Here is a 21,982-nt window from a genome sequence, read left to right as displayed (position 1 = left end):
ATTGGAACGATGGGAGTCAGAGGTGAATATCCTCATCAATAGTTGGCTCAAACAGGGGAAGATAACACAGTCAACCCGTAATCACCTCCGTGCCTCTGGGTGTCAGATCTCACGGTTTTACGGCCTGCCGAAGGTACACAAGTAAGACACACCACTAAGACCAATTGTATCCTGCTGTGGATTCCCGACTTACGAGTTGTCTAAGTTTGTCTCCAGGCTTCTTTCTCCTGTAGTTGGCAAGACCACCTACACCGTCTCCAACAGTATTGAGTTCATAGAAAGGATCCGCACTATATCCATCTCACAAGATCAAGTCACGGCATCGTTCGATGTAATATCACTCTTTACCTCCATCCCAGTGGAACTTGCCATCTCTTGTGTAAAACAACGCTTGGACAATGATGAAACCCTTAGCGACAGAACCAGACTGACACCTGATGACATTTCCACCGCCCTCAGACTGTGCTTAACAGGGGGTGCAATCATGTTTAGCTACTCAATTTACCAGCAGGTACATAGCACAGCCATGGGTTCCCCTGTCAGTTCGGTCACGGCAAACATCGTGATGGAGGAGTTAGAGGGACGTGCGTTTACACACGCACCAGATCACATCGCCTTTTGGTGTCGCTATGTAGACGATGTGTTCGTAGTTATCCCTAGAGACTCAGATCAGCGAATCCTAACCCACCTCAACTCACTATCGCCATTCATAAAATTCACGATCGAGCTGGAGTCGAACAACACCATACCATACCTAGATACCCTCGTCGGGCGTGAAGACACATGCTTGAAGACGACAGTTTATCGTAAACCTATGTGTGCTGGCCAATTTACCAACTTCCGGTCAGCACACGCACGGGGTCACCTCCTCACCACTGCCCGAACCTTGCTAACTCGCGCCTGGACACACTCTAGCTCCGCAGGTGAAAAACACACAGAGATCACCAGGGTCAAAGTGGACCTTGCGAGGTGTGGCTATCCCATCGACATCCTTGACAGGTGTGACCTACAGGCACGCGACAACGTGACGACCAACAGTAACGCCAACAGTGGCGAGTCATCCACGAGGGCATTTATCCCATACTACCCCAATCTGTCACAACAGATCGGTAGAATCCTAAAATCACATGGGATAAAGTGCATCCAACTCCCAGGCAAGAAACTGCGTTCTCTCATTTCCAACGTGAAAACACCTGTCCCCACCCCTTCTGCAGAGCGGTTTGGTCTATCGCATCTCTTGCCGTGACTGCACTAGCTGCTACTTTGGAGAGACTGGACGTCGACTCGAGAAACGTCTCTCAGAACATAAAAGGGCGATCCGTTTGGCAGATGTGGAACACTCAGCTATTGCCGAGCGTGTCTGGACAACCCACCACGACATTGACCCACACCGCGATGTCGTGGTTGTGGACAGGTCCCACCATTACCTAAGGCGCACCTGGTTGGAATCGTTAAACATAAAATGCTCGGATACCTCTTTGAACAGGAACAGTGGTTGTAAAGTTAACCCCATCACAGAAGCAATAATTCTGTCCATAGACAAACGCTGGCCACGTCACCACCATACGTCACAGCCACAAACTTCAACCTCAAACAATTAGCCACGCGCCTCACGCACCATCTTGGCAGTGAACATCTCCATTCCAACTGCCATTTTAATATATTTTCTAACTGAAGAAGGCTGTCCACTCAGCCGAAAGCTCTTTATATTTATATATTAACCGTACTTGTATGTGTATTCTGAAATTAAAAAAAAAAAAAAAAACCCGCTCTGAGGAATTATAATTTTTCTTTCAATAGAAAAAGTATATTACAGCCCATCGCAAAAAAAGATTATTCCCATAGACATAGCTCCAAATCAAATGGTAATTATCGAACTTATTCTACTCGACAAATGAATCCAATTAAATTATTCTGCATTTCACAAGCCTCATAGGTAGCGCAGATAGTAGAATCACCATCCTCCGGTAGAAAAGACCCGAGTTTGATTTAATGGTTAAATAAACCTTAAGCCAAACACATTGGTTTCCAAAACTTCAATGATATCACAAAAAGAATATGATAAATAATAGTTTTATTAATGGCAATGAAACCGGACTCACAACGACTCCATGTGCTCTTAATGGGGCTATCACGAAGCCCAGGTCGCAATGATGCTTTCTGCTGATATACAAGGGCAGTTTATAAGCTCCTGGAGATTGTGGAAGTTGCTGGAGAGTAGCAATAAATCTCCACTATATGATTAATTTTGGGAGATTACGCCGGCTAATTTATATAGATAATATCGTTCATTTCCAGATGGCTGTAAACTGTGCTGGTGCCATGCGGTTGGGCTTATCATCCTATATGAAATTATTCTCTGGTGTAAAGATGGCTGTACAGAGGTGTCAAGGATATCATTCCTGCACTTCTGTGCAACAATCATTGCCCCTGAGAGTACATAGAGGTCGATAAGACCATTCAAATAAACGCCTGCTCAAACTAGCACGCTCCTTGCTCCAGTCGATGTCCTATGTCCCTCCCTCCCTCTATGGGTGTACATCTCTGATCACTCTATAGAGAAAATCTGAACACATTATTGAACAATACTTTGAGTGGCTAAAAGTTCCAAGAATTACTTTAATAAATAAGTTAATGAACTTGAGAATTATGTGATTTGTCCCCTTCAAAGTAGTTTCACGTAGGGAAGTTGTACATGAAACTATTCTCTTCTTCCGAAGGGAAGTATTTATTGTACTCTTTTATTAATAATAAAAGAGTACAATAAATACTTGTACTTCTTCCAGGGTCCAAAATGTGTCCTTTTCGTTTGAAAATAAAATGATATCAAACTGGGATAGGTGATTAGGGATGCTGTGCGATCTGAAGGACACATTTCTTAGTTATAAATTATCTTATCAATAACGCAAATGTGAGCTGCCCAGTTGGACAATTTCTGACAAAAAAAAAATCCAAATCCTTCAGATGGAACGCTCTTTTAACTTTCTAATTTTGCTCCTTCTGACCTTTTTCTGTTCCTAAGCATAAAAGCTTCGCTGAAAGAGAAACTTGCAATAAGTCATTCCTGGATCTCTCTCTCTCTCTCTCTCTCTCCTGTGAAGAATAGCGAAGAAAACACACCATCAACCATCTTGCATAAAAGTCAGCCTCTGTATCCTTCCTCATGACAACGGTAAATAGCAACGTCCCTGTGGCGGCCGTAAAACGTGAAAGTAATTGAAATGTATCGTCAACCTGTCTTTATGGTAACATTCAAAAGATGTTTTCATTCAAGGTTACAGGCTTCCATCTACCTCCACCAGGTTTCTTAGTACCAGTCCCCGAACTTTGGAGCGTCCTTCGAAGTTTGTGGACAACTATATAATCAGCATTGAGCCATAGGACTACATTTACTTGAAATCAAGCTTTTCGGAACAAACATAGAATCAGGTGGTTCCGTTTCGAGCGTTCATAACACCGTGGAAACCCTGTCGTGGCTCATTGATTCACCGAATCAAGGAAAACTCTCTTTAATGACTGCTCCTGAATCGGTTACTTCAGCTTGAATTCAAGCTCATAAGTTGATTTTCATGCGATACATGAAATCAGTCATATTTTGGATATATATGGATCCTTTCATTGCATTCTTATAATAAACAGTAAGTGACACATATTTTACTAAGCAGGTTAATATTGGTTCCTTGATACCTGAACAATATATGTTATTGTCTCAAGGAAACACGTTTGCTAGGAAATGCGCATTGATTGATTAAAATTGCGAGAAAACATTGATTAAATCAAAGGTAAATGAAACAAAAGAAATGTTATTTCATGGGCTAAAGTTTAATCCGAATCACTTGGCTGGTGTGCAGTTCCTCAGAACAATCAGTTAAATAGTTTCTTCGTTATGCCATAGTCGAAAATGAAACCTTTGTTTATATGGCATATATTATCTTACAAATTATTCAAGCTGGTGGTTAAATCAGCATTCTTAAATAATTAATGATCCATAATACAATAAATAGCGATGAACACAACCTACAAGTTATTGAAATTTCATATCCTCACTCTGGGTTAAGTTTGCATGTCTATAAACTGTTTGAAAATTAATATATATACGTAGATAATATATTGTTGCTAGGGGACTCAGGTTAAAATTTCTAGGGAATACACCGATGAGCCAAAACATTATGACCAGTGAGTCGTTCTGCAGGTGAACTATGGCGCGTGCGCGGATCGGGACACGGTATAAAAAACACCTGATACTGAGCTCCGTGTTAATCAGTGTTACTCTTGTTCTTCAGATGGGAAACGCAGCGGACTTAAGCGAGTTTGACAAAGGCCAAATTGTAATGGCCAGACGACTGGGTCAGAGTGTATCAGAAACAGCATGGCTGGTGGGATGCTCACGGTCAGCCGTGGTTAGTACCTACCCAGAGTGATCCCAGGAGGGAAAACCCACGAACCGTCGGCGAGGTGTTGGACGACCACGGCTCATCGATGCTCGAGGTAGGCAAAGGCTCTCCTGGATGGTACGTGGCAAAAGAAGGACGACTGTGGCGCAACTCGCCGGGAATTGGAATGCTGGTGATAGAGTAATGTGTCACAACACAGAGTACATCGAACCCTGCTGAAAATGGGGCTGCGTAGCCGCAGGTCGCTTCGAGTGCCCAAGCTAACCACGGTTCACCGGTGACAGCGCCTACAATGGGCACGCGAGCATCGAAACTGGACCTTGAGTGATTGGAAGAAAGTCGTCGTCTGGTCCGACGAATCACGTTTCCTGTTGCACCATGTGGACGGCCGTGTACGTGTGCGTCGTTTACTTAGGAAAGCGATGGCGCCTGGATGTAGCGTGGAACGAAAACAAGCCAGTGGTGGCGATGTCATGCTTTGGGAGATGTTGTTTTAGGATACCCTGGGTCCAGTCATCCATGTGCCGAGCACTTTGATGTCTACCACCTACCTAAACATCATTGCTGACCAGGTACACCTTTCATGGCAACGGTCTTCCTCTCTGACGGTGCCGTTTTTCAGCAGGATAATGCGCTATGCCACACCGCCCGGATTGTTCGTGACTGGTTCGCAGAACATGACGAGAATTTCCAGGTATTGCCGTGGCCTCCAAATTCCCCAAACATAAATCTCATCAAGCATGTGTGGTTTGTGTGGGAACAGCAACTCCGATCTGCAGCATCCCAACCACGGACCTTACAGGAGTTAAAGGATCTGCTGGTTACGTGTTGGTACCAGATACCACAAGGCACATTTAGAAATCTTGTAGCGTTCATGCCTCCCCGGGTACGAGCTCTTTTGGCTGCACGTGGAGGACCAACATCATATTAGATAGGTGGTCATAACGTTTGGCTCATCGGTGTAATTCTTTGCTAGGCAATGCATATGAAACTAAGTAAAAATTAAGGGAATTTCAGAGTTGGTTGTTGTTGTAGGGTTTAGGCGCATCAGCAACTTAAGCCATATTGCGTTGTATATAATATGTTTGCAAACTGGACTGTTCTGTGGTCGACTTGGTATTTTTTGGATAAAAATTCCGAGTTTCAGGGGAAAAATTCATGCTACTCTGGCCTAAGATCGACTAACACAGCCGCACTGCGAAAAGACCCTTAAAATTCTTCGCGCCATTGACGGATTCGAATGCTGGTCTTTTCCATACAATGTAGGGAGGATCGTAGTTCTATCAACTGTGCTGCCCAAGAGGGAGGGAATTTCAGAGTCCTTGGCTTTGAAAGAGAAAAAAATACGGTGGTTTCCTTCTAGGATCGGTGACATATCTCTCTTCTATGCGGCGGGAATTAAAGAATTTGGATTTTTTAGTTGTGTCGAATGATTCGACTGGAATACGGACAGCACGCCACAACTGGGCTACGGAACACTGGAAGTAGATCATATGATCCGATTTGCGCTTTTTCGCACCAATGGCAGGAGGAAGGTGTGGCGTGAACCTCATGAAAATGCATCCAGACTGTTCCTTGTCCACCACTCAAGCGGTGGAGCTGGTATCATGGTTTGGGGTATGTTCTGTTGGTGCGAACTGGTAGAAGGTCGTCTTACCTGCAATGATTATCTTTCTGTCGTATCGAACTAACTTCACTACGAAATTCTTCAATTTACTCAGACTGTGGTGAATTCTTTCAAAAGGAGAACGCAACTGACCACTGCAAAAATTATCTGAATGGTTCGAGAAATATTCCCAAGATTTCCAACATCTACTCCGCCCTCCTAATTCTTCAGATCTGAATCCATTTGAGAATGTCTGGGATATGCTGGAAAGGGCAGTTCGGTTTGACAGTTCTCTGCATCACAAGTCAGCAACTGACACATATCATGGTGGAATTACAACCAAATCTGGTTGTAATTCCTAATTGTTTAGCACGCGAGTGCAATTATCATACATTATCTTACACTTGTTATACAATTAACAGATCACTGCACATTCTGTTGTAAAATTTACCGTATGGATATTCATGTGACTTCAAAGACAGCAAATATTCATGGCCTGATGTATAGATATAAATTATTGAATTCTTCAACAAATGCAGGCCGAGAATACACAAGTTCAGGGTGCAACCGTGCTGTTATATACTCAACCATGTCGCAGATGCGTCTAATTCGGATATAATAGATGCAAAAGGTAACACCCCTGTCGATCATTGTAGTAAAGCATCTGAAAATATCACCTCAGACAGATTTGTCGGATTCTGCCACTAGGAAAACCATCAGTAGACTGGAGACAGGAGAACCATCAGTAGACTGGAGTCACAACGTCAAGTTCATCGTGGGGCTTGGTGTGTCAAAAAGCATAGTCAGCAGGTCTTGGAATCATTTCCAAGACACCCAGATCATTTGTAGGGCACAGTTGGTCAACAATATGTCGGAAGATGAAAGTAACGTTCGTGTGGGATGGCGTGCCTATTCCTGCAGTCATTTTTCTATTGAATACATCAGAGACATCCTAGGAAGACGTTTTGTAGCTCACGGGGACTATCCAATGACATTCGCTGGAAATTGCACTTGCGCAAGGCTGTTTAAGGGATATATTAATGGATCAACAGCTGTGGCTACAGAGCGCCATGCATACGATGGAGGTTAGCATTGATTAGATGAGTGGTAAAAAATATGTGCTGTATTCCTAATAGTAATTACAAATGGTTGCAAATGCCAATTCATTTTGAATTGGCAGAAACGATGGAAAATCCTGTGTGGATTTGGAAAAATTCTGCTTGGGGTTCACAGGCTGGAGAGTCCACTAGAGTGTAATTGATGTATTGCCATGTCCGTAAATCTTTAACGTAGGGCGGCTCCCGAATGCGTCCATCTTCACCGAATGTGATGGTCAGTAAGTATCTCATTATACTGTATGGATGATACGAAGGCGATTATTTGGCTCTGAAGAGATGAATGTGTGATGTATATCCTATTCACAGCCGAACCAGTGTGACTTCTTCTTGCCAGTTGGCTCGAAGACTTGAGTGAACGGATGCAGAACTGGTTTGATGTAATTTGTTGTTAATTTGACCTTGCCAGGTTTGTTCACATTGCAGTTTGCAGCCGTTTAGGATTTTCTGTTTAAAGCCATCATATGGTATCTTCGGTCCATTATTTGGAGGTGTGGGAATGACCTGGTGGTATTGTCAGCTAATTCTATTCCATATCACTCTCACTCTCTCTCTCTCTCTCTCTCTCTCTCTCTCTCTCTCTCTCTCTCTCTCTCTCTCTCTCTCTCTCTCTACTTTTTTCGGAAATGAATGAATGAAATGAATTTTTAGATTTCTTACAAATTCTAAGATTTGCCTAAGTACAGAGTGAGAAGCCTCTAAGGAGACTTTTAGTGTATTCAATGAAATTTGAAATGATCTGATCATGAGATTTAAAACGATAGTCTAAAACCGAAGAGGTAACCTAAGTTCCTTAGGCCCAACTTCCATTTATGACTACTGTTTTAAAATCTTCGTAATTCAACAGAAATCACGCAGATTTTAAAAGATCACGCAGATGTTCCCTTTGCGAAAAGACAAGAAGGGAAATGGCCATTGGAGAAAAACTGAGTTCGTTCTAAGGAACAGTTAATATAGATATTTTCTGGTATTTTGGTAAATTCAATGAACTTTGTAACATGATCTGATCATGGGATTTAAATACTATAGTAGAAATCGAAAGTAGAAATCACCTGCAGTTTTGAAAATTAAAGTTGTCAAAAGGAAAATCACTTCATTATTAGGATGATTTAAAAGAAAAAAGTCAAATTTTATTCAAAGAAATTTGAAAAGTTCCGAGGGATATAGTAGTTTAGAAGACTTTAGATAGAAATAGAATTCACCAAGAACAGAATTCGGATAATTTAGACTCAAAATCATGAAAATTAAAATTCCAGAACTAGGAGTGGATTCGGGGAAAATCTTCATGTGGAATCAACGTGTTACTACATGCATGTGATCAAGTGTTTTTAAAAGTCATGTAACCTCCAGATAAAATATAAACGTAATCATCAAGCTGCCAGGGCAATCTCCAAAGACGTTAATTCCAGCCTTATCATCAACTAGATACTTTCGACAGGAGACAGAAAATTGGTTGTTGTAGAGTTTTAGGCCCATCAGCAACTTAGCGCATATTGTATTAGTACTAGTGTTAGCAATGGCCACATGGTGCAGGAAAGCATAAGCTGGTGCAGCATAAGCCTATGGCTTATGCTGCACCAGCCAAAAAAAAAAAAAATTAATTAAATAAAATAGCAAAAAATAAATAAATAATAAGAATAAAAATAAAATAATGATAATAAGAAGAAAATTTTAAAAAATTATAATTAATACGAGAAAAGGAAATAGACAACCTATGAATTACCTCTTCCCGTAGGTAATCCAGCTGACCTTTGAATTTCCCCAAACTGTCAGCCTCTGCCACCCATGTAGGTAACTTATTCCAGTAATTTTTATTAATCGCTAGCTAAAATAAAACTTCCTGCAATCCAGTCTAAACAACTTCTCCCGTAACTTGAAATTATGGCCCCTAGTTCTGGTTCATTTATAACTGTGAAAATTTCGTCCTTATTTATTTTAATCATGCCTCTCAGAACCTTAAACACCTCAATCAAGTCTCCTCTAAGGTGCCTAGTTTCCAAACTCTTCAACCCAAATATTCGAAGTCTTTCCTCATATGGATGCCCTTTTGACGATCTCACCAGGCGAGTTACCAGTCTTTGGACGCTTTCAAGAAGAACAATGTCTTTCTTTAGGTGCGGTCTCCATACTTGAACACAGTATTCCAAGTGTGGTATAATGGAATTATGACGTCCTTATCTCTACTAGCGATTGTTCGATAAATCATCGATAGGACACCATGGGCTTTCCTTGCAACCTGTCTACAATGCTCGGAGAACTTCATGTATTACCGTATCGTAACACCCAACACTTGGCGGAGTTGAACTAAAGCCGGTAGTGGAGGAAAGGTCCTCCACTACCGGCTTTAGTTCAACTCCGCCAAGTGTATAAGTTATTTTGGGGTTACTGTTCCCCAGGTGTAGTACCTTACACTTTCCTGGATTAAAGCATAGCTGCCATTTTTCTGACCTTCCATGAAGTCTATTTAGGTCACTCTGAAGAAGTTCTGCTTGGTGGTGATCATTAATTACTCTACCAATCTTCACATCATCTGCAAATTTAGACATCACGCCCTTTATCTCTTCATCGATGTCATTTATGAAAATCAAAAACAACAGTGGTCCTAATACTGATCCTTGGGAAAACCCCACTTCTTACATCAACCCAATCTGACGAATAACCATTTATTACAACCCTCTGCCTCCTGTCCTGAAGCCATCCAGCAATCCATTTAAGGATTTTCCCTGTGATTCCAACCTGTTCCAACTTATAAAGTAACCGCTCATGTAGGATTGAGTCAAATGTTTTGCTGAAATCGAAATAAACAATGTCGAAATTATTCCCTAAGTCCAGCTCTTGAGTGACCCTGTCAGAATAGCTAACCAGATTAGTTAAACATAATTTTCCCTTTACAAAACCATGCTGAGTATCCTTCAGAATTCCATTTCTATCTAACTGATCCTGAATTCCACCTTTGAACATTGTTTACATGATTTTCTCTACTACTGAAGTCAGACTAACCGGACGGTAATTTCCCACTTCGCTCTTCGAACCGCCCTTATGTATTGGAGATACATTGGCACTTTTCCAATTGAACGGAATCAATCCCGAGTCCAGCGATGCTCTCGTAATTAGCTACAAGTTCAATGCACTCACTTGCCGCCTCCCTTAAGATTATAGTGTATATGCCATCAACCCCAGGAGCCTTACTGGCCTGTAGGCTCGGAAGTTTTTTCATTAAATAAATATGTGAAATTTCAGCATCATTAATTACATTTTTTTCAACTTCACTCCTAGAATAACTCATTGACACAAAGGGTTTTTCGTCTGTAAATATCGATGCAAAGTAACTGTTGAGTTCATCTGCAACTTCATCTGGGGTATCTAATACTGTCTCGCGTCCATTACATAAGGGTCCGATCTGGTTTGTCCTTCTTCTTTGCATTAATAGATGTGAAGAATTCCTTATCCCCCCTACTCTTTGTCTCTTTGCCAGCGCTTTTGCAAGTATAATATGTCTCTAAATTTCATGTGCTCTGTGGTCGATTTGCCGGACTAAAAACCAGAGTTTCCAGAAAAAACCATGCTACCCTTGCCTGAGATCGACTAACTCAGCCACGTTGTGAAAAAGGCCCATTAAAATTCCTCGCCTCATTGACGCAATTCGAACTCAACTCTTTTACACACGGTTTGAGGAGGACCGTGATTCTACCAACTGTGCTACCCACAAGGGCTGAGATAATTGATCTTATTAGGTAGCCAATCTATCGAAGTGCAGCTCATACTTTGTCACTTTACACAATTCACTGATGTCTGGCACAGTGGTTTAAGGGAAGATAGACTGTGCCTTTATGTGTTTTGTCAGTATGAGAGTGCATTCCACCCGAGATTGGCTAACCGTACCCTCAAATGAAGAAGACTTCAGAAATCGATCCCAAATCTCTCCAAATGAATGATGACACAACTATATTGTCATTGGGTCTTCTGTCCTGATACGGCGTTCAAGTTCAATCTAAAGGCGTCCAATCGGATTGAGGTCAGGGCTTTTGACCTGCCAAGAGAGTAGCTGGACTTCGTTGCCCTCAAATCTACAAATTTATATTATTCCCATTAAGGGATACAGCACTGTCGTTCTAGAACTTGACGTTTTCATAGAATTGAAGAATTTCGGTATCAAGAAATTGTCCATAATATCAATGCGTAGCTCTACAGTGATGGTTTCTGGCGCTACAACCAATACTTTAGCTTCTTTAAATTCACATGACGCCTTGCCGCCACTCATTCTGCTTGGCTGATTTCTTTTAAGCCTGTTACTTCTTTACATGCATCTCATCCGCCGGTCACTATATTGGAAGAAGTGTCCAAATACTTTTGGTAGGATTGCGTACATAACCAGGTACTTATCAGAACGTAGCCTGTGCAGTGTCCTCACTTACGGACTACCCGAACTCTTATTCACAGCTGGACGAGTAGAAGCAGCGAGATTATTCGCTTGCTGGTTCAAATCCTAAGGATTGATTTGTCACAGAACACTATGATTGTGATTTGAATATCACCATAAGCAGCTTTTAGACTTCTAAATGGTAGCCGTATTACACAACGAGACATGTTCATGTTCCTCGGCTATCAATAACAGCGACCAACCTCAGAGACTTTCGTCCATCCGTTTCTTTACAATCTGTCCTACATTTGTTTCTCTCTTTCTCACGTTATCCTTACCGTTACCTTTCATCTCTGCCTCCATCGTCACTTTGAGGAGCACTTAGAGGAGCAACCTCTAACATCTCGTGCCTAAACTCTTTTGTAGTTAAACCTAAACAACCCTAATAATCAGCTTTTCTTCATTTATCTCTTTCATCTCTACACTTACGTTTCATTTCCATCTTCATCCCTCCATCACTTACGTTTCATTTCCCTCTTCGTCTCTCCATTCCTCATATTTCTTTCCTTTTGTCTTTCGTCTAACTCGCCACTGTGAATAATTTAACCGCTCCTCTTCTGTTGTCTGAAGGCGGTACACCATAAGAAATCTTAAGTTGCGATGTAAGGAATGGTGCCCCCTTCTCAACAATCCAAGTTCCTGAATGTGCAGATGACAGATACAAAATTAAAAACGCTACTGTGTTTCAGCCGCGAGTGTTCCTCGCTAGCAGAAAGCTCTGTGCCTTTAATCTTTCAACTGGCTGTGTTCTTTTCTTCTTGTTGTTCTGAATAAGCAAAGCGTGAGCATATTTTCCATTTCGCTGTTAGCGGTTTCATCTGAAAGCGAAAACAACTTAGAGGAACGAGTGACACTCTTGACCTTCTCATCCCTTCTTCAACATTTTCTTCTTCTCTTTCTCCACTATGATCTTTCACTCTCACTCTCTCTCCGAACCTTTATCTTGCCTTCTCTCCACTCTATCTATAATTTCTATATTTCTATATATTTTTTTCTATTTTTTTCTCCTTCTTTCTTTCTCTCTCTCCACTCCATATTTTCTTTTTCTCTTTCTCTCCACTTTCAACCTATTCTTTTCTCTTCTCCAGCCGCACTAAGATCTCCCTCTCTCTCCCTGGCCATCTCTCTTGCTTTCTCTCCACTCAGTATATCTGTATTTTTTTTCTCTGCACTCTATCTCTCAATATTTTCTCTCTTTCTCTACATATTTTCTTTTCCTCTTTCTCTTTCTCCGTTTTCTACCTATTTATCTATTCTTTAATTTTCTCCCTCCCTACTATTCTCTGTCTCTGTATCTGTCCGACTTTCTTTCTATTCTGTCACCCAACCTCCACGTGTCTGTCTGTCTGTCTGTCTAACTTTCGTTCGCTCAATAGAAAGCACCATCTCTGAACAACTATTGCTTAAGAGGCTCACACATTTAGTCCTCACATCCACTCTGTTACTGAAAATAAGTGTTTAGTGTTTTTGCAAAAATTAAACTTTAATCCTAACTCACAATGATATTCTAGTTTATTCATTTTTAATATCAAGTATCGTTTCTAAAGTCTCAATCCTAGTGATCCAAATATTATTATTTGTCTATAAACATATACACATTTTAAGTAATTATCGACAGAGAAATTCGATCAATTGGAGTCGATACTAATCAGAGAACTGAATATTATGAATTCTGCGAAAGAGAATGAAAGAAATTATGATAACTTAGAAAGATGTACAAAAAAGATAAATACAAGTATTAAATAATTGATCAAATAAAAAAATAAGAAAATCGGTGCATTTATGTAACCCACGTGAGATGTTTTTCACGTGTGCCAACTTCTATCCATTACCGATTGAATTTATTAAAGTCCACTTTTGTTTCCAGTTCCTACAGAAAACAAATCAGAGCGTGTCAATGCATTCAAAATATTTTGGTGATGTTCCATCAACCAAAATGTTCAAATTCATTACGATGGATGGAAGATGCTAGATGTATTACTCAGTCAATAATCTTTGTAATTTCGTTTAAAATCCACAACAAAACAGACTTTTCAAATTAGGTTTAGTTCATGTGGGTTAAATTTTAGGCTCACTTCCGAAACTGTTCTCAAAAATGTGATTTTTATCAAAATTAAAGAGAAACGGAATAATTCTGACGCACTTGTCAATCGAAGTACTTTAAAGGGTGTAAAACATTCCATCCTGGGTGAATTCAATATATGAAACTCTTTGTCCAAAAAAACGAAACACACAAAAGTAATTTCAGTCCATTCAAGGTGCCTTAGTTGAAAAAAAATGCGAAAAAATGCGCCGGCTGTTAATTTTAAAAAATCATTAAAATATCTAAGATTAAGCATCAATACGAATTTGAATTCGAGGTGTTCGTCTAAGCCTACAATCACAAGAACTGCTTGTGTCTACCCACCTTTGGTTTGGATCTTTAATTTAAATGGTAAAAGTGAAATTGGTGACACTTCCTGCAGGTATTTTCTTTTCCACCATAAAATATACGGGGCACGAGTTTATACTTAACACACTTGTCCGCCGTGTGGTTCATTCCTGAGTCTGCACAAACATACACTCTCGCACTCACGCACACACACACGCAGACAGGAAAGATAGCTTCGTAGTCCGTGAGGAGGCTACGCACATTCCAGCTGCACGAAGCACGGGCAACTTGTAGAACGCGTGTCATCAAAAATGACAGCTAGGTCAGGAGTTGCCCACTCGTCGGCAAGTTATCGAGCGAATAACCACGCACTCTGGAAGAAAACGCATAAGCGATCCGAAGTGGACGTCGAAGCCAATAAGAAAGAACATGGTGGACATGTTGCTCTACCTGGTGTCAAATTAAAGAATCAAATTGGATGGTAGCTTAAAACGTGTTAAATGTATCGTTTGGTTTAAGTTTGCTGGGCGAGAAGTAAAACTGTGAAGGACTGTTAGCGACACCTGGTGGTTTCTTTTATATACGTGTAGTTAGCGCTGATTTATCGATTGCTTAATCTTCTCCCTCTCTCTCTCTCTCTAAGATCTTTTTTTTTTTCGAGAAGTGACATCCCATACTTTGCGAATTTTCCAAATTAAAAGATTATATCCAAAATAAGTGTTATATGTGCAACTATTTGGCAACTTCTTTTGCCATTTGCACGTGCTTTTATTGGTTGTAAATCGTGTTTTCATTTTTGTAGCTTCATTTACATATTTTGTGTCTTTTTAACGTTTTTTTTTTATTCAATTAGTTTTTGTCGGTTATCTATTTTCATCGATGTCTGTATTTCTTTCGCTTCGTAGCGCAGATGTTTTGTTTCAATTACTTTGTTTTCAGTTTTCGCAATTAAATTGTTTTGTAATAACAAATTCGTTTTAAACTTTACACGCATGTTATTTTGTTTGTATGCTTGGAATTATATTCTTTTTTTTTGTAACCGTTTCTATTTTATTTTATTTTATTCCAAAATATTGTTTTATATTTAACTAGAGTGGATTAGCATTAGAATTGCATTAGACTTTCTTTAAAAAAAAAAAAAAAAAAAAACAGTGTCTGAAAACTTCGAATATTGAACAACATAAAAAAATAGAAAATATGAAATGATTGTATTTGTTTACTTCAATGTACTTTCCCCTAAACACGGTATCTGGTGTTCTTAAAAGTCAAAACAGCTTTGGAACTTATTTTTGAAATCCATCATTAGGTCTGTTTGAATAGTTTGAAGTTTTGCGTTCGTGTGTACATTTTAAAACAGCGATGAAGAATACTCAGCCGGGTTAGCCGGTCGTGGGCAAGAGTTTCATGATCTCTACTTTTCACTACTGCAAAACTGAAGAGCTGGTTCGCACTGTGGGTACCCGACTAGATGCAGAACTCTACCATCCTCAACGTTTTGCTTTCTATCGCAAAAACAACCCACAAATATGCATAAACATGATAAAACTACAGAACCCAAAGTTTTAAAGATCGAAGCAACGTTTAAAATTCACTCATTGCTCGTCCATTCTCTTGCATTTACTAACTATGACGAGGTGATGCACAAAGCGAGATGTTTCGGTTTAATGGAGATCAAATAATGGTTCGGCATCTCAGTAATTTATATCACAATACATAATTAAATATTAATGAATAATATTGGTTAATTTATGAATTAATGCATCTATTCTTTGTCTAATAGATAAGGACTACTCCTTAACTTTTGACATCTGCATATTACATTTTTTAACGTGATTTATGATTACTGTGTACTTGATTGACGTAATGAAACATGGATAAATAAAATTTCCAGCGCAGAAATCGTTAGATAAGCACAAATAAAAAAAAAAAAAAAATAGCGGTTCTGATATTATTCCATCGGATTTGTAGTTAATAAACAGTGCTGTCTAGATCGTAGATATAGCTTAGCTTAATTATCGGATATAGCTTATCTTAATTATAATATCATCAGTAAATAGTGCTGTGTATATAAAGTGCTTAGCATCATAATACACAGCCATTTCTGAATAAACAGAAAATTTTTATGGTGGCATCGTTTTAGGTTATATCTCATATTGTGAATGCCTTCACAACGAGTTGCCATGATATTGCACTACTTCGAATAAGTAACGCTTCGAAGTAGTTCGAAGTAGTGCAATATCATGGCAACTCGTTGTGAAGGCATTCACAATATGAGATATAACCTAAAACGATGCCACCATAAAAATTTTCTGTTTATTCAGAAATGGCTGTGTATTATGATGCTAAGCACTTTATATACATAGTCTAAATTTGTTCGCAGCTTGAGGCTCTAGCCCTAAATGCGCCTTAGTCTAAATAGTGCTGTTTATTTTTAATGTATGCTACTACTCAGATGTTTTAGAAATTAGTCAGCTTTTATCGGTGGGTTACCATCTGCCAATATTTCACCACCTGACTCGATGATGAAATATTTCCACAGCATGAGAGATGATACTCACGACGAAGAGGCAATAACCTCTGAAACAGCTGTCTGGGTAATTAATGCATGCATTATGACATTGGGAAATGGGCTAACCGTACGATTACGAAAAAGACTGCATCATTTACTTTTGAAAAGATTTAAACACATGTTCTTCGCATTCAGTCAAAGAGACAAGGCTGAAGGCTGACAGAGGACGAATCAATAATTCGTCATGCTTCACATCATTCCCGAACAGTGGCCAGTCGATGTTGGCAGACTGGAGCATAGACAACAAATCGTTTACTTGCTTGCTTTCGAATATGAGATTGATGCATTTTATAGCAACCTTATTATCCGATGCTTTACTCTAAATTTCATTCTGTTTTCAAGTAAGTGTTGTAATTTTACATTTAACGAATCTCATTCACAGGCATAACTCCAAAATTTTAAACAACCGCAAAGAAATAAAAACAAAAGTTAAGAAAAGCAAAATGTTCAAGATTGTGACATCATCAATGATGACCAATAATTTTGTTAATATTGCGAATTGCACAATACCGCTTCAATATATCGCTTTAATTGCACAATACCATACCGCTTTGGAACAGGACCAGGGTATGTCTGCCAGGGGCAAAAGTTAATGACGTTTTAAAGTTAATGACGTTTTTTTAAAAGATATCATCTTTTAAGGGCACAAAAGGTGATATTGTTGTACACGTTGGAACTAATGACATTAAGAGTAAGAGATCTGAAGATTTACTCAACAAGTACAGGTCAATGTTGAAAAAAGTTGCTATTTAGGGTTGAATGTGAAAGTGTCTGCAATTCTGCCCAGACATGATAGGAAGGAGTATATGATGAGAGCCTTCTTGATCAATTCGGCCCTAGAGAGATTGTGCAAGGCTAAAGGGGTAGATATTTTTTCAGCGTGGTCTGTGCTTGTTAACAGGAGAGACTGCTTCTACAGGGATGGGGTACACTTAAATAGAAAGGGTGCAAGAATATTTGCTGATGCTATCGAGGCAGTGTTAGGTGGGTCGGAAAACTGATAGCTTGGGGGGATTCACAGACTAAAAGTTTAACAGTGGCCGCAGTCAGAGGCAAAAGTGATTCTTGCACTGCTTCTATTAGAATCAGCAGCAACCTGGAAAGAAAGGTGATGGAGATTTCCAGGACTACTGGGAGTCATATGGAAGCGTAAATACATGGGCTGTGTTAGGGTAACTAAGAGTAGGAACAGGTGCATCTATACTTGCATGTACACCAATGCTAGAAATATAGTTAATAAATTTGATGAGCTTGAAGTGCTAGTCAAGGCATCAAAGGCAGATATTGTTGGGATATCAGAGATGTTGTGTCACACAGATATAAGAAATGAAGAACTGGAATTTGGGGAGTACAATGTCTACAGAAAGGACAGATAGGATAGGAAGGGAGGAGGGGTTATGTTATTAGTTAAGAAACATATAAAATCTATGGAAGTGCATCCAATTGATGTTGGTGGACAATGCAATATTGAGTCTGTTTGGTGTGACATAAGGAAAGGAAAAATGAGAGTAGGTGTGTGTTATAGGCCTAATGAATCTGATGAGTATAATGAACAATTGTGCAGAGAAATAGAGTGGGTCAGTAAATCAGAATGACTTATAATGGGAGGTTTTAACTTTCCAGATATTGACTGGAATCTGTGAGTTGGTCAATCGCATACTAGCAAGGTTTTTGTGGATTTATTGGATGACTGTTTTCTACAGCAACATGTTCGAAAGGCAACCAGAGGATTAATACTCTTGAACTGATTATCAGCAGTGATTTTTTTTATGTGAACCCCAAACACGAGAAGTATTAGAACCTATAGTACTTAGTACGGTGCTTGGGTTGGAGATTGAGAAGACGAAAGTAGATATTTGTTGACATTGGACTTGAACTTCTGTAGATTGTAATTTTCTGGAAATACTTTTGAAGGAAGGTTGTTCCAAAGAACGACAGTTGAATGAATAAACGAGGAAGATGAAAAGTTGGTTCTGTGGGTTTGAAGTTGGACAGTAAATGGATGTTGGCTGGTGGCGGCACGTGTTCGGACTGTTTTGAAAGAGAGAGCGGGAATTATAGAAGCCAATTCAGAAGAACAGTGCCCATGCAGCAGAAACAGTACGTGTATGAGAAAGCGAGTGGAGAGACTCTGTTCGAGATGAATCATTAATTAACCTAACTGCCCTATTCTGAATGGAATCAAGAAGCCTGAGAGAAGTTTTGGGGACACCACCCCAGATGTGGGAACAATATTCCATGGAAAGGTGGATTTGCGATTTGTACAGAATGAACAGCTGGAAGAAACAGTTGGAAGAAAAGTAACGCCGACAGCGAAAGAGAAAACCAAGTTTTTTAGATGCAGAGGAAGCAATATTTGTAATGTGGTTGTGCCAAGAGAGATTAGAAGTCAGGGTAATCCCCAAAAGAGATATATCATTTTGCCAAGAAATCGAAGTGTCACCAAAGATAATCATAGGAGCTGAAGAATCCTTTTTTGCGAGATATAAGACAGGACTGAGTTTTAGAAGGATCGAAATCAAATAAGTTGTCTTTGCCCCAATGGAGAATTACCTGCAAATCTGCATTTAAGGAATTGATTGCGGATACTCGAGAAGTTGAAGCTGATTGAGCAGGGCAAGGTTTCTCAAAATGGAAAGGAGAATGCAATGTACTATCAACAGCAAAACTATGGATAAGATTTCCGATCAATGAAAGAAGGTCATTAATATACAAGACGAAAAGAATTGAAAGAAAGAACTGAACCTTGGGGGACACCAGCATTAGTAGTGAAGTTAGAGAGCCATCTACCATCACCCTCCGTGAGCGGTCAGAGAGAAAACTGGATAACCAATTACAAAGAACAGTTGGCAAACCATAAGATGGGAGCTTGTTTAGAAGACCTTTATGCTAAACGCGATCGAAAGAATTTGAGATGTCAAGAGCAACTGCTTGTGTTTCACCGAACTTTTCCATTGAATGTGTCCATAAATTGGCAACAGGCCAGAATATCACCTGTGGATCGACACTGATGGAATCCATACTGGCGATCGTTGATCAGACGGAAGGTTTAAGTTTAAGAATTGACGGTTAAGTGATTTCTCCATTACTTTAGAACGAGTAGAAGTAATTTGATGGGAGGGATTTGTCACCCATTTTTGGAACTGGCTGGATATGAGCAAATTTCCAAGCAAAAGGAAAAAAACACCTTTGGAATAAGAAAGTGAATAAAGGTGACACAGAACAGGAGTACGTTCAGGAGCGTAGGTTTTGAGAACAAGTGGAGAAATACCATCAAGACCTGGAGCTCCATCGAGAAATACCATCAGGATATAATCTTCATTATGTATTGAGATTGGCGTCACAAATTTGCAATCAAAATTTTGAACAATTATTTAAAAATATCCAGTCTCAATAATCTCATTAAATGTTAATTTTTGTGCAGTAAATGTTATTGTGTATTGTACTTAATAAATTTTTCGAATATTTCAATTTTAGGTGTGTCATTATATTTATTTATTCACCTCAATATTGAAAAGTAGTGATCCTTTTCAGATTGTAAATTTTCTAAAATGAGCATTTGAAAGCAAAAGTAAAGTATTTTTTTAAACAAAAATGAAGTATTTCAAACAGAAACAAAAGTAAAGTATTTTTTAAAAAAATAAATAAATAAGTCATATTTTTATAATTTTAATAAAATTTAAAAAATAAATCACTGACATATATCTGTTGCATATAAAAGTGCTGGGAATTTGCATTTTGTATATATAGCTTGAAAAGAAAAAACGAAAAAGAAAAAAAAGAAAAAAAGAAAAAACTTTTACGAGTAACAAGATATAGAAAATGTGACACAATTTTTTCTCGAATCACTCTGTCCGTCCCGCGAAACAAATCTAACTTTGAATACGGCCCCCGTACGAGAAAAGTTTGGACACCACTGGATAAATGGGTGGTTGAGTGGGAGACGACAGAGAGTGGTAATCAATGGACACTGCTCTTCGTGGAGAAATGTTATTAGTGGAGTTCCCCAGGGTTCGGTGTTGGGCCCATTGTTCTTTTGTATATATACCTTTTTTATATCTTTTGATATACCTTCATCAATGATATTGATGAAGGTATATCAAAAGATAAGTTGGACAAATGGGCTGAGAAGTGGCAACTGAAGTTTAACATGGACAAATGCAAAGTACTGCATATGGATAGCAACAACCGAAAAGAAACGTACCAACTGTCTGATACTACACTCAGGGAAGTGGAAAGTAAAAAAGACTTGGGAGTAATTGTGCAGTCAAATTTGGAGTTCGCTGAGCAATGCAGACTGGCTGCCAGGGCAGGTCGTGGAGTCTTCTCAATGATATATAGGAATTTTGCTAGCAGGGACAGGGATGTGATTATCCCGTTATACAAAATGTATAACGGCCACACCTAGAGTACTGTGTACAAGTCTGGAGGCCTCATTTTAGGAAGGATGTACAGTTGCTAGAACGAGTACAAAGAACGGCAACAAGATTGGTGAGGGGAACAGAGGGGTGCTCTTACCAAGAAAGACTTAAGTTCTGCAAATTGCAATGCCTGGAGAGTAGGCACCTGCGAGGTGATCTGATTGAGGTGTATAAGGCCTTGAATGGGTTGAGCAATCTAAATTCTAATGGGATTCTTCCTCTTGCTCAGATTAAGAACCTGAGGGAGCACAGTTTCAAATTGAGGAAAGACAGTTGTAGAATTGATGTGCTGAAATTTGCCTTTAGCCAGAGGGTAGTTGATTGGTGGAATAGACTTCCATCTTTGGTTGTGGAAGTTGATAGCCTAAATAAATTTCAGCCTGAACTGGACAGGCATTTGGAACGAATGGAGGGGTGAAACGGGAGCATTTTTTTTTTTTTTTTTTTTTTTTTTTTTTGGCTGATGCTGCCTAAGCTTGCTTTCTTGCATAGGCCTCTGCTCATTTCTCACAGGATACTCAGATGTTTCTTATTCTTCAACTGCTTCTGGGAAGTGATGCAGTGTGGGTAGTATAGAGCGATTCAAAATTCGCGCAATACATAAATCAATAATTGTAATTGTAATAATTATAAATGTTCAAACGCCTGTAGAATTATGTGATGAAGCATTGTACTCTACTGTACTCTACTTCAAGTCTTCTTAGTATACGAAAAAGTAAACATCCAAATTTCCTGCTTATATAAATCACAGATAATTTCCTGTTTGTTTGCCCACCTATTCACCTTTGTAATGGTAAAACAAGGATGGGTTATTCTCTCTCTTCCCTTTTTTTTCCCGACATTTTTCCCGATGGAAAGAACGAGCACATTTGAAATGCATTTCTCCAATTTATGGAAGAACGTGTTTCCCCTCATGATTCAAGTAAAAAGGAGTAGGGAACGATATTTCCCCTTCGCCTACTACTGCTTCATAGTCTAAACTGCAGAGTCACGCATGGAAAACGAACTTGACAAACATAAGCATGAATATAACTCCAGTTACAAGAATTATAGAGTGCGGGCAAAAAAACTTAAAAAATTTATATC

At 39.3% G+C, this 21,982-nt stretch overlaps 1 protein-coding gene across 1 annotated transcript in view; it reads right to left on the bottom strand.

Annotated features, from left to right (window-relative positions):
- Window positions 1-14,246, bottom strand: part of LOC150080071 (dopamine D2-like receptor) — a 92,931-nt gene extending 78,685 nt beyond the window's left edge. The window contains exon 1 of the mRNA XM_090382167.1: window positions 13,943-14,246. The gene's annotated coding sequence lies outside the window, so the exon portion shown is untranslated. The remainder of the gene's footprint in view (window positions 1-13,942) is intronic.
- Window positions 14,247-21,982: the final 7,736 nt, after the last annotated feature.

The sequence above is a fragment of the Mastigoproctus giganteus genome, chromosome 9 (assembly GCF_048544385.1).
Source record: "Mastigoproctus giganteus isolate SK-2022 chromosome 9, ASM4854438v1, whole genome shotgun sequence".
Lineage (NCBI taxonomy): Eukaryota > Metazoa > Arthropoda > Arachnida > Uropygi > Thelyphonidae > Mastigoproctus > Mastigoproctus giganteus.
This window is presented reverse-complemented; position numbering and strand designations above follow the sequence as displayed.